Source organism: Gossypium arboreum, chromosome 2 (assembly GCF_025698485.1).
Source record: "Gossypium arboreum isolate Shixiya-1 chromosome 2, ASM2569848v2, whole genome shotgun sequence".
NCBI lineage: Eukaryota > Viridiplantae > Streptophyta > Magnoliopsida > Malvales > Malvaceae > Gossypium > Gossypium arboreum.
The window spans coordinates 8,109,607-8,118,649 of NC_069071.1; positions in this window are offsets into that span (position 1 = coordinate 8,109,607).

The window sequence follows — 9,043 nt, forward strand, 5'->3', positions numbered from 1 at the left end:
TTATTTTTGACTTGAATTTGTGAGTTGACGAAGTCATACTCTTAATCTGGAGAAATAATAAATATTGAAAATTTGGAGTTAAACAGCTCGGGTTCGTAACTCACGGGTTTTTGACGGGATTAACACCTGCTTAAAGTTGAAAGGGGTTTAGTGTGGCATGAATTTAATCATGCTTGAAGGTTGTGGATTGTGTTTTGGCTTGGTGTGAAGGATGATGGAATTTTGGAAAGGAAAGGGGACTTGGAAGGCAATTGAACCAATTTTTGGAAAAGCAAACAATTGGAATTGAAATTGGCAGAATGTTGACGCCAACTTGAAAAGAAAAAGAGAAATCCTACTCCAAATTGAAGTGGAGAAAGACAAAGAAACAATTCAACTCCAAATAGAAATAGGAAAAGAAATATTTGATTGATTATTTTCAAATAACAAAAGGCCCCTATTTATATACATGGGGTTTACTAAAAATAGACTAAATTCATTAATATAAAATCTAAAATAATAATAAAATTAAAATAAACTTAAAATAGGATTTTCTATTTTTGGCTTTTTACAAAGTCAAATTATTTGTGTCCTTGGCTTCCTCAATTTTTTTTGATTTGGCCCCATTTCCATGATTTTATTCCAATTTGGCTCTTTTCAGCTTGCTTTTGCTCAATTGCATCTCTGACAAGAATTAAATCATAAAAATACTAATTTAGCAGGGACTAATTCAGAAATAAACCGAATTAAACACAAGAAATTATGCAAAATAATCATGTTATTAGTTGTGTTGTTTTATAACATACTATGTGGTTAAGTATGCGTGGTTGACGTTGTTATTTATTTACATGCAACTTACTAAGCTTTATGCTTACTCTTTCTCTTTTCCATTTTCTTATAGTGCCGCCAAGTTAGTATCGGGGATCAAGGGTCGTCGGAGGCATCGATCACACTATCATCGGAAGCTTTTGGTATAGCTAGTGTAGAGCCCAAATTTTCCCGGGCCCAACAAGCAGAGCCCAAAACACCAAATAAATTAACAGTCCAATTAACACCCCACTAAACTAACCACTAAACCACCCCACAAAACCACCCTACTTGCCTGCAAAAAGAAATAGGCAATCAGTTGTAAAATTTGGCTATAAAAGCTATTCAAAACTATTGTAAATGGAGTTCTTTTTTTAGAGGAAGAAAGGAGAGAGATTCGAATAGAGACTTCCTATACAAGAAATACACGAGATTAATCAAAAATCAAAGGAAAAGAGGTGTTTTTTTTTTGTCTATTCTTATTTTAAGTTCTTCGTTTATTTTATTTTTTTCTTTCAATTTTATTTTTTTATATACGAAAGTAAAAATAAAGGGGAAGAAGCTTACCCATTTTAAAATTACCGAAAAAGGTTTTTTTTTTAGGTCCGGTCGCAGTGTACGGTGGCGTTGATGGCAACTTGTGAGGGTCCGGTGACCGGAGCAAGGCCGGACCGATGGCCGGATTTAGAAGGGAAGGCGAGAATGTTATTTTTAATATTGTTATTAATATATTATTATTATATTATATTTATTTTATTACTGTTACTATTATTTTATATATATTTATTACCATTATTTATTTATTATTATTTGTAACATATTGTTATTTTTATTATTTTATTATTCTTATTATTATCATGGTACTATATTAACTAGTTTTGTATTGTTATTACTATTATTATTATATTTTCATTCTATTTATATATTTACCTAAAATCTTATATACCTTTATTTTATTTTATCATTTATTTATATATTCTTATATAATATTATTTTTCCCTCTTTATATTATTATTAATATCATCATTATTTTTAATATTATTTTTTTAAGTTTTTTACCATGCTTATTTATTTCTTTGTTTAATATTAATCCTTTTCCGTTTCAAGTTTTTGTTTTTTCGCTTATTATTATTATTTCTATTTCTAGTGATTTATTTTATTTTATATTATTTTTCTCTTTTGTATTGTTATTTACATTAACGCATTTATTATTCTATTATGCATGTAAATACCTTAATTTATTTTTCATTCTACCATGAAAATCATGTTACATTTTACCGATACATTTAAAATTATGTTTTTTAAATAAGTATTATTTCATATTTCGGGATTCGGAAAAGTGATACCCTAACTTACGAGATTTCGATTTTCTCGTTAAATCTGAATAAATGAATACTTTTAAAAAAATGTGAATTTTAAATAATCTCGAGAATTAAAAAGAACTTGTATTCTAACTTATGAAATATGATTTCTTTCTAAAAACCGGGATAATTGAATGTCTCTTTCAAAGAATAAAACTTTTCGGTGTTATTTCTCATTTTCGGGGATTTAAGGTAGTGTATCCTAACTTACAGGACGTGATCTTTTCTCTCGATTAATGTGAAATACATTATCTCCTAAAAAATTTTCGATTAAATAATATTTTAACAAAGGATCGTATTTTTAAAATTTCTTTAAATTTTAAATTTTTGACACTAAGACACTAATTAATCAATTAGGTACCAATTTTGGGCGTTATGAGGGTGCTAATCTTTCCTCGTGCGTAACTGATTCCCAAACCAATTTTTCTGAATCTCGTAGACCAAAATCGTTTTTAATAAATCAAATTGTTTATTAAAAATAACCACTTTTCATGGTTACCCGATCACACCTCATCAAAAAAGGATTGGTGACGACTCCAAACTTTCATTTTAAAAAGTCAACCCGTTTTTCAAAAAAAATGGTTTCGACAGCTTGGCGACTCCGTTTGGGACAAATAAGAGAGTCAAGCCGCAAATTGATTATTTTGTCTCTTTTTCGAAAATTAGAAATCCGGTTTAAAATTACGATCCTCTCGTTGCATTTCATTCGTCATTTTTTGTGATCTTTGCTTTATCAGTTTGAGTCTTAGAATGTTTTCGCATATTGCATTGCACGTCCGTTTGATCTTTCCCTTTTAAGTGGGAGTGAGAAACTATTCCTTCGTGAGGTCTTCACCTCCGTGTAGGATAGTGGATCGCTTTTGAGATACATCCGTACCTATGTCTTCGTGAGATTTTCATCTCCGTGTAGCCATAGGGAAATGTATTCCCCTGAACTAAACTAAGTCCGTATGAGTCTATAATGGGTGAAGATCGAGGAATTTGTTGGTTCGGGTACCTTTTTTCTTTAGAACCAAACTACATATAGTGAGCCTTAAGAGCCTACCCTAGGTAGAACCGTCAAACCCGTAGAGGTCACCCGAATAGGTGCTCTATTTGTTGTTTATTTCTTCTGTACTGACGTGTTTTGTTTTGTTTATGATTGCATTGCATTGCATCATAATAGAAAAGAGGTGTTGATTCACGTTTAGCTGCTAAATAAAGAGCTTGTCATGGAAAATGAATTTCTTGATAAAGTGGAGTACAATATGGCCATCCAAATATGGTCCGAGTAAGCACAACGAGAGAATGGTGATAGCCTGTGGAGGAATACACGATTTTGCTTCATTGCCCGAAGACTCAAGCCAACCAAATTATTTAAGAGCTGTCAATGTCTCGACTTTCTTAAAGAAGTTAACAAGCTTCTCGGGGATGAGTGAACAATAGGTCACAGTCCGGATCAAGCAAAAAAAAGCTAGGCATCCATTAGAAAGTTCGCGAGATTTGATCTTAGCATCCAGATATGAAGAAAGGGATCAATGCCTTTACCTGAAGTATGAGGGCAAGGCCGTATATGTTTCCGCTTTATGTAAAGAGTTTTGTTTTCTAGAAAAGTTGTTCTGATAGAACTGGATTCAGAATCAACGCCTCTCTTTCTTTTTGCATTCATCCCATGCATCTGCATTATATTGCATCACATGTATTAGATTTTCATAAAATGACCCTGATAAAAAAAATCATTTCAGTAATCTAGAAACCGACAAAAATTTACCAAGTACGCATTCTTATGGTACACGAAGAAAAAATCAAGCGATGGATAAAAGATTGGAAAGATTGGAACAAATGTAAACGAAAATGCAAGAGCGGATGCAAACATATATGCAAGAACAGTTGGCAAAGATTCAACAGGATATGAGGGACCAGGTGTTGGAGTCCCAAAGGAATATGATGAGCCAATTAGCCCAGTTGTTGACTGGGGGGCAAGAAAAAGGAAAAAGCCCTATGGTCAATTTTGGGGATGACAATGAAGATCCTCTCTACTCCCTGGTTTTACTTCAACAAACGCTCAGACGTAACTCGAGGTGTACACGCGAAGGCCATTCGTTACAATCAGGTCCCAACAATTTTTGGCCGATGCTTCAATGCCAATTAACTATCAAGCAGGCTCAGGCTCTAGTCCAGGAGATAACCCAACTAATCCCGAAGTCCCTGATCTGGATGACATTGTGGAAGCTGAAAGAGCGAGAGTGGAGCTCCTAAAATAATTAGAAGACCGATGCAGGTGGTTAGAGGAGAAGTTCATAACAATGGAAAGTACTGATTATCACTGTGGGATCGATGCTAAATATTTGAGCTTAGTTCTAGACCTGGTGCTTCCCCCCTAAGTTTAAAACTCCTGAGTTCGAGAAGTATAACGGCTAGCTGCCCCGAGGCTTATCTTACCATGTTTTGTAGATGGATGACTGGGTACGTCAACAATGATCAGCTATTGATTCACTACTTCTAGGATAGTTTGGTTGGGGCAGCATCCAAATGGTACAACCAATTGAGCCGTACAAAGATCAACCTATGGAAGGACCTAGCTTAAGCTTTCATGAAACAGTATAGTCACATGACGGATATGACTCCTGACAGAATCACCTTCCAAAATATGGAGAAAAAACCAAATGAGAGCTTTAGGCAGTATGCCCAAAGGTAGAGGGAAGTTACCACACAAGTCTAACCACCTTTGCTAAAAAAGGAAACAACTATGCTCTTTTATTAATATTTTGAAGGCTCCATTTATTAATCACATATTGGGGTGTACAATCAGGAGTTTCTCAGACATAGTAATGTCTGATGAAATGATAGAAAATATGATAAGGTGCAGAAAAATAAAAGCGGGAGAAAGTACCGAGAGATCAGCTCTAAGAAAGAGGGAGAATGAGGTGAATAACATGAGTACATACAACAAGGTTCATTCAAAGTCGATTACTGTGAGCCAGCTGAAGACAATAACCACCAACCATCAGGCCTCCCGAGACAAGTAGAAAAGTTACAGTTCACATTTATACTCATGACATATGGAGAGCTGTATCAGAACCTATTTGATGCACACATGGTTTCCCCTTTCTACCTAGAACTGATGCAACCTCCTTTTCCCAAATGGTACGATACAAATGCTTAGTGCAAATACCATGCAGGAATCATTGGGCATTCAATTGAAAATTGCACTACGTTCAAAAATCTAATTGAAAGATTTATTAAAATGGAGATTATGAAGTTTGACGACTCATCCGCACCCAATGTCGCAGGAGTTCCACAATGAAGAGGGGCATGAAATCCAAGAATGCATCCAGTTCGGGCTCTGGTGCAGGACATGATGGAATAAAGAAACTGAATTTTATGAAGATATTAAAGGCCCGGTGGGAATGTTGGGAAATTTAAACATTAACGATATATCCGAAGAGGGAACCCGGGAATAGAATTTTCTAAGCTTCTATCATTACATACTTGGGGGTGTTTTGAACAATGGGACTGTGGAAGAGATCCCTGTATTTTTCAGAGCCAATTTAGAGTAATATTCAAAACACACTTGTTGCTTTAAGCCTAGAGGCAATAAGAATCATTTTGTGAAATAGGATTGTGTTCAAAATCTTTATTTCAATAAAATGTATCTTTTTTAGCAAATATTCTTTTGTTCTTTATATTCTTTTGTTCTTTGGACTTTATTTTAAATATGCTTTTATTCTTCATTCATGATCTTACCATACAAATAAATATCCTTAGAATCATTTATTCTTTGGAATCTGCCTTCGTACCTATAACAGGTCCTCAAATATTAATGACATGAGCAACGCTGACACTAACTCAGAGTCTCATTTTGGGTGAGATATGTGTTTAGGGGGATCTCAGTACTTTGAAGATGATATAGATTATAACTTATCTCCTAATTTGTTAAGAATGGTAGAACAAGATGAAAATAGATCCTACTTTACAAAGGGTCAGTGGACATTGCGAGCCTAGGAAAGAGGTGAAGGTCGAAGCCTAGCACACCAAAAAGACAAAACGAGACATTCACAATTCAAAAATATTTTCGCATGGTCGCATCAAGATATGCCTAGGCTAATAAGATAGGAGGATGCTATAGGGTGTTCGGAAAGCACATGATAATGGTTTTTCGATAGACAGGTTAATCATGAGGTTCAGGTACTGTTGGTCCACTATGGAAGGGGATTGCATCGGTTATGCCATAAATGCTGAAATTAGGAAGAGAAGATTCATGTCACAAATTTTCTCTATGTGGGGCATGGATGTTATTGGGCCGATCTCGTCAAAAGCTTCTAGCAGACATCATCATCTTTGTGGTCATTGATTACTTCACTAAATGGGTGAAAATCGCTTCATATGCCAATGTTACAAAGTCTACAGTCATCAAATTCCACAAAAGAATGAAAAATAAAAAGATCATGGGCCGACAAGGAATGCTAAAAAGAATTATATCAAACAATGTACAACAGCATGATATCAAAAGTTCGCATTATGTTCAAGACCAAACGCCATATCACCCCAAAATGAATGGTGCAGCAGAGGCAGTAAAAAAAAAGATTGTAAGGAAAATGACCGAGACTTGTAAATATTGGTATAGAAAGTCACCATTCACCCTTTATGCTTATCGATCATCGGCCAGAACCTTCGCCAAGGCAACACCTTTTTCATTAGTGTATGGAATAGAAGCGGTTTGCCCATTGAAATCGTGATTCATTCTCTCCAAGCTTCGATTGAGTCAAGAATTGGATGGAGCAGAAGGTCTAGTGAATTTAATTGAAGAAAAGAGGTTGAAAGTTACCCGTCATGGTCAAAATATACCAAAAATGAATGATGCGAGCTTACTACATAAAGGTTCGTCCTAGAAAATTCTACGATGAGGACCTGGTGTTAAAGAAGATCCTTTCTATACAAAAAGACTTCAGAGGAAAGTGGATGTCAAACCGGGAAGGACCTTATGTAGTAAAGAAGGCCTGTTCTGGAGAAGCATTGATATTGACCGAGATGGATGGCAATGACTTGCCCAATCCGGTGAATTCAGATTCAATCACAATTAGTAGTTTCAAATAAAACACAAAAAAAGAAAAGAAAAATGAAAAATGAGAGGCTAAGATGAAAACCCACAAAGTGCGCTTTGAGGCTAAAGGGGTTTTGAATTAAAAGCCCGTAAAAGGCAATTCAAGTAAAAAGTGAGGCATGTGGTAGCCTTGCTATGCCTGAATTAACAAGGAGGAGGTATGCTACATCTTGGGGCATCGACAAAGTACTCTAAATCTCCTAAACACATGTCAAGCTCAAAATAGTCCTCAAAAAATTCGTCAGAGAAGCTCAGACTGCGATATCTGGGGCACCTAGTCTTCATCTTACCCATATTGAATTTACTATTTTATATTACTTTATTCATTTCAAGATACGCTCTCAATAAATTTCCTTCTTATTGCATTTGCTTTCTTTGATTAACTTATTTGTTTCGAGCTATGCTCCCAATTATTTTCTTTCTTATCCATTGTTATGATCTTTTTCAAGCATTTTGTATTGAAATAATGATTAATGGACTAATAAAACTTTCACAAAGGAAGTTATGCATATTACTCTGAAAAGTTTCTAAATAGTACAAGAACTTGAAATAGGACTGTTGTTTAAAACTCATCAAACCTAAGGGTTGGAAATGATTGAGAAAGAGGATTCTAAATCGTGACTATCTCTTTGGATTTCTTGTCAAAGATATCAGTTGAACTGTAACACCCCTTACCTGAGACCGTCGCCGGAGTCAAGCACAAGGTGTTACCTGACATAACTTACTAATTCAGGGCTTAAAATTTACTTTTAAAATTAATTTATTTACATTCATTCAATATGTCCCTAAAAAGGGCCTTCAAGACCCTAAAACATGCAATTGAAATGGTTCGGGACCAAACCGGGAACATTAAAAATTTACTGAATACTTAAACAAATCAAAACAATTTATTTCATTATTCCGTATAAAACTACCCACTTGCGTCATAGTCACTAAATAAATCATAACTCGAGTCACAAAACTCAAAATTTAAATTCGTGAATTTTTCCTAAAACTTGACTCATATATCTTCTTACTATTTTTTTTTCTAGAATTTTTGGTCTAGCCAATTAGTACAGTTTATTAGTTAAAGTTTTCCTTGTTGCACTATTTGACTACTCTGACCTCTCCTCACTACGAATCAATTTTCTCCCTATACAGAATTCAAATAACCATGCCAATTTTTCTCTTGAAATTAGATTCACTAAGGAATCTAGAAATATAAACTATAACTCCTAATTCTTTTTATACAATTTTTAGTGAATTTATAAAGTTAGAACAGGGGATTTAAAAATTGCTCTGACTCTGTCTCACTAAAATTCAAATATCTCTTATACACTTCTTTTGCTTACTCTGTTTCTTTCATATGAAAATAGACTCAATAAGCTTTAATTATATATCTCATTCTTCACCTAATTCCATTTCTACTATTCTTGGTGATTTTTCAAGATCACGTCACTGCTGCTGTTCAATACTATTTTAATGCCAATTTCACTTTTTCATGATTTCTTTGTATTAACTACCATTTAGGCATACATAACACCGAAACATGTTCTTCATTAGCCATTTCAATAGCTAATCGCTATCAAATATTTACATACCATTCTTTAGCCATATCATAAGGACATACACAAAAAATGGCTAAGTCCCTATACATGCCATAAACTAGATAGTGTGAAGTGATCTCCGACGACCTCTAACCTGAGCTTGCTTTTAAGTACTCTGAAACATGGAAAAGTGAAAGAAGTAAGCTTATAAAGCTTAGTAAGTTCACATGGAAAATAATAAGCATTAGCAATCAATTTAGCTGACTACTATCCTGTCATAATTTGCT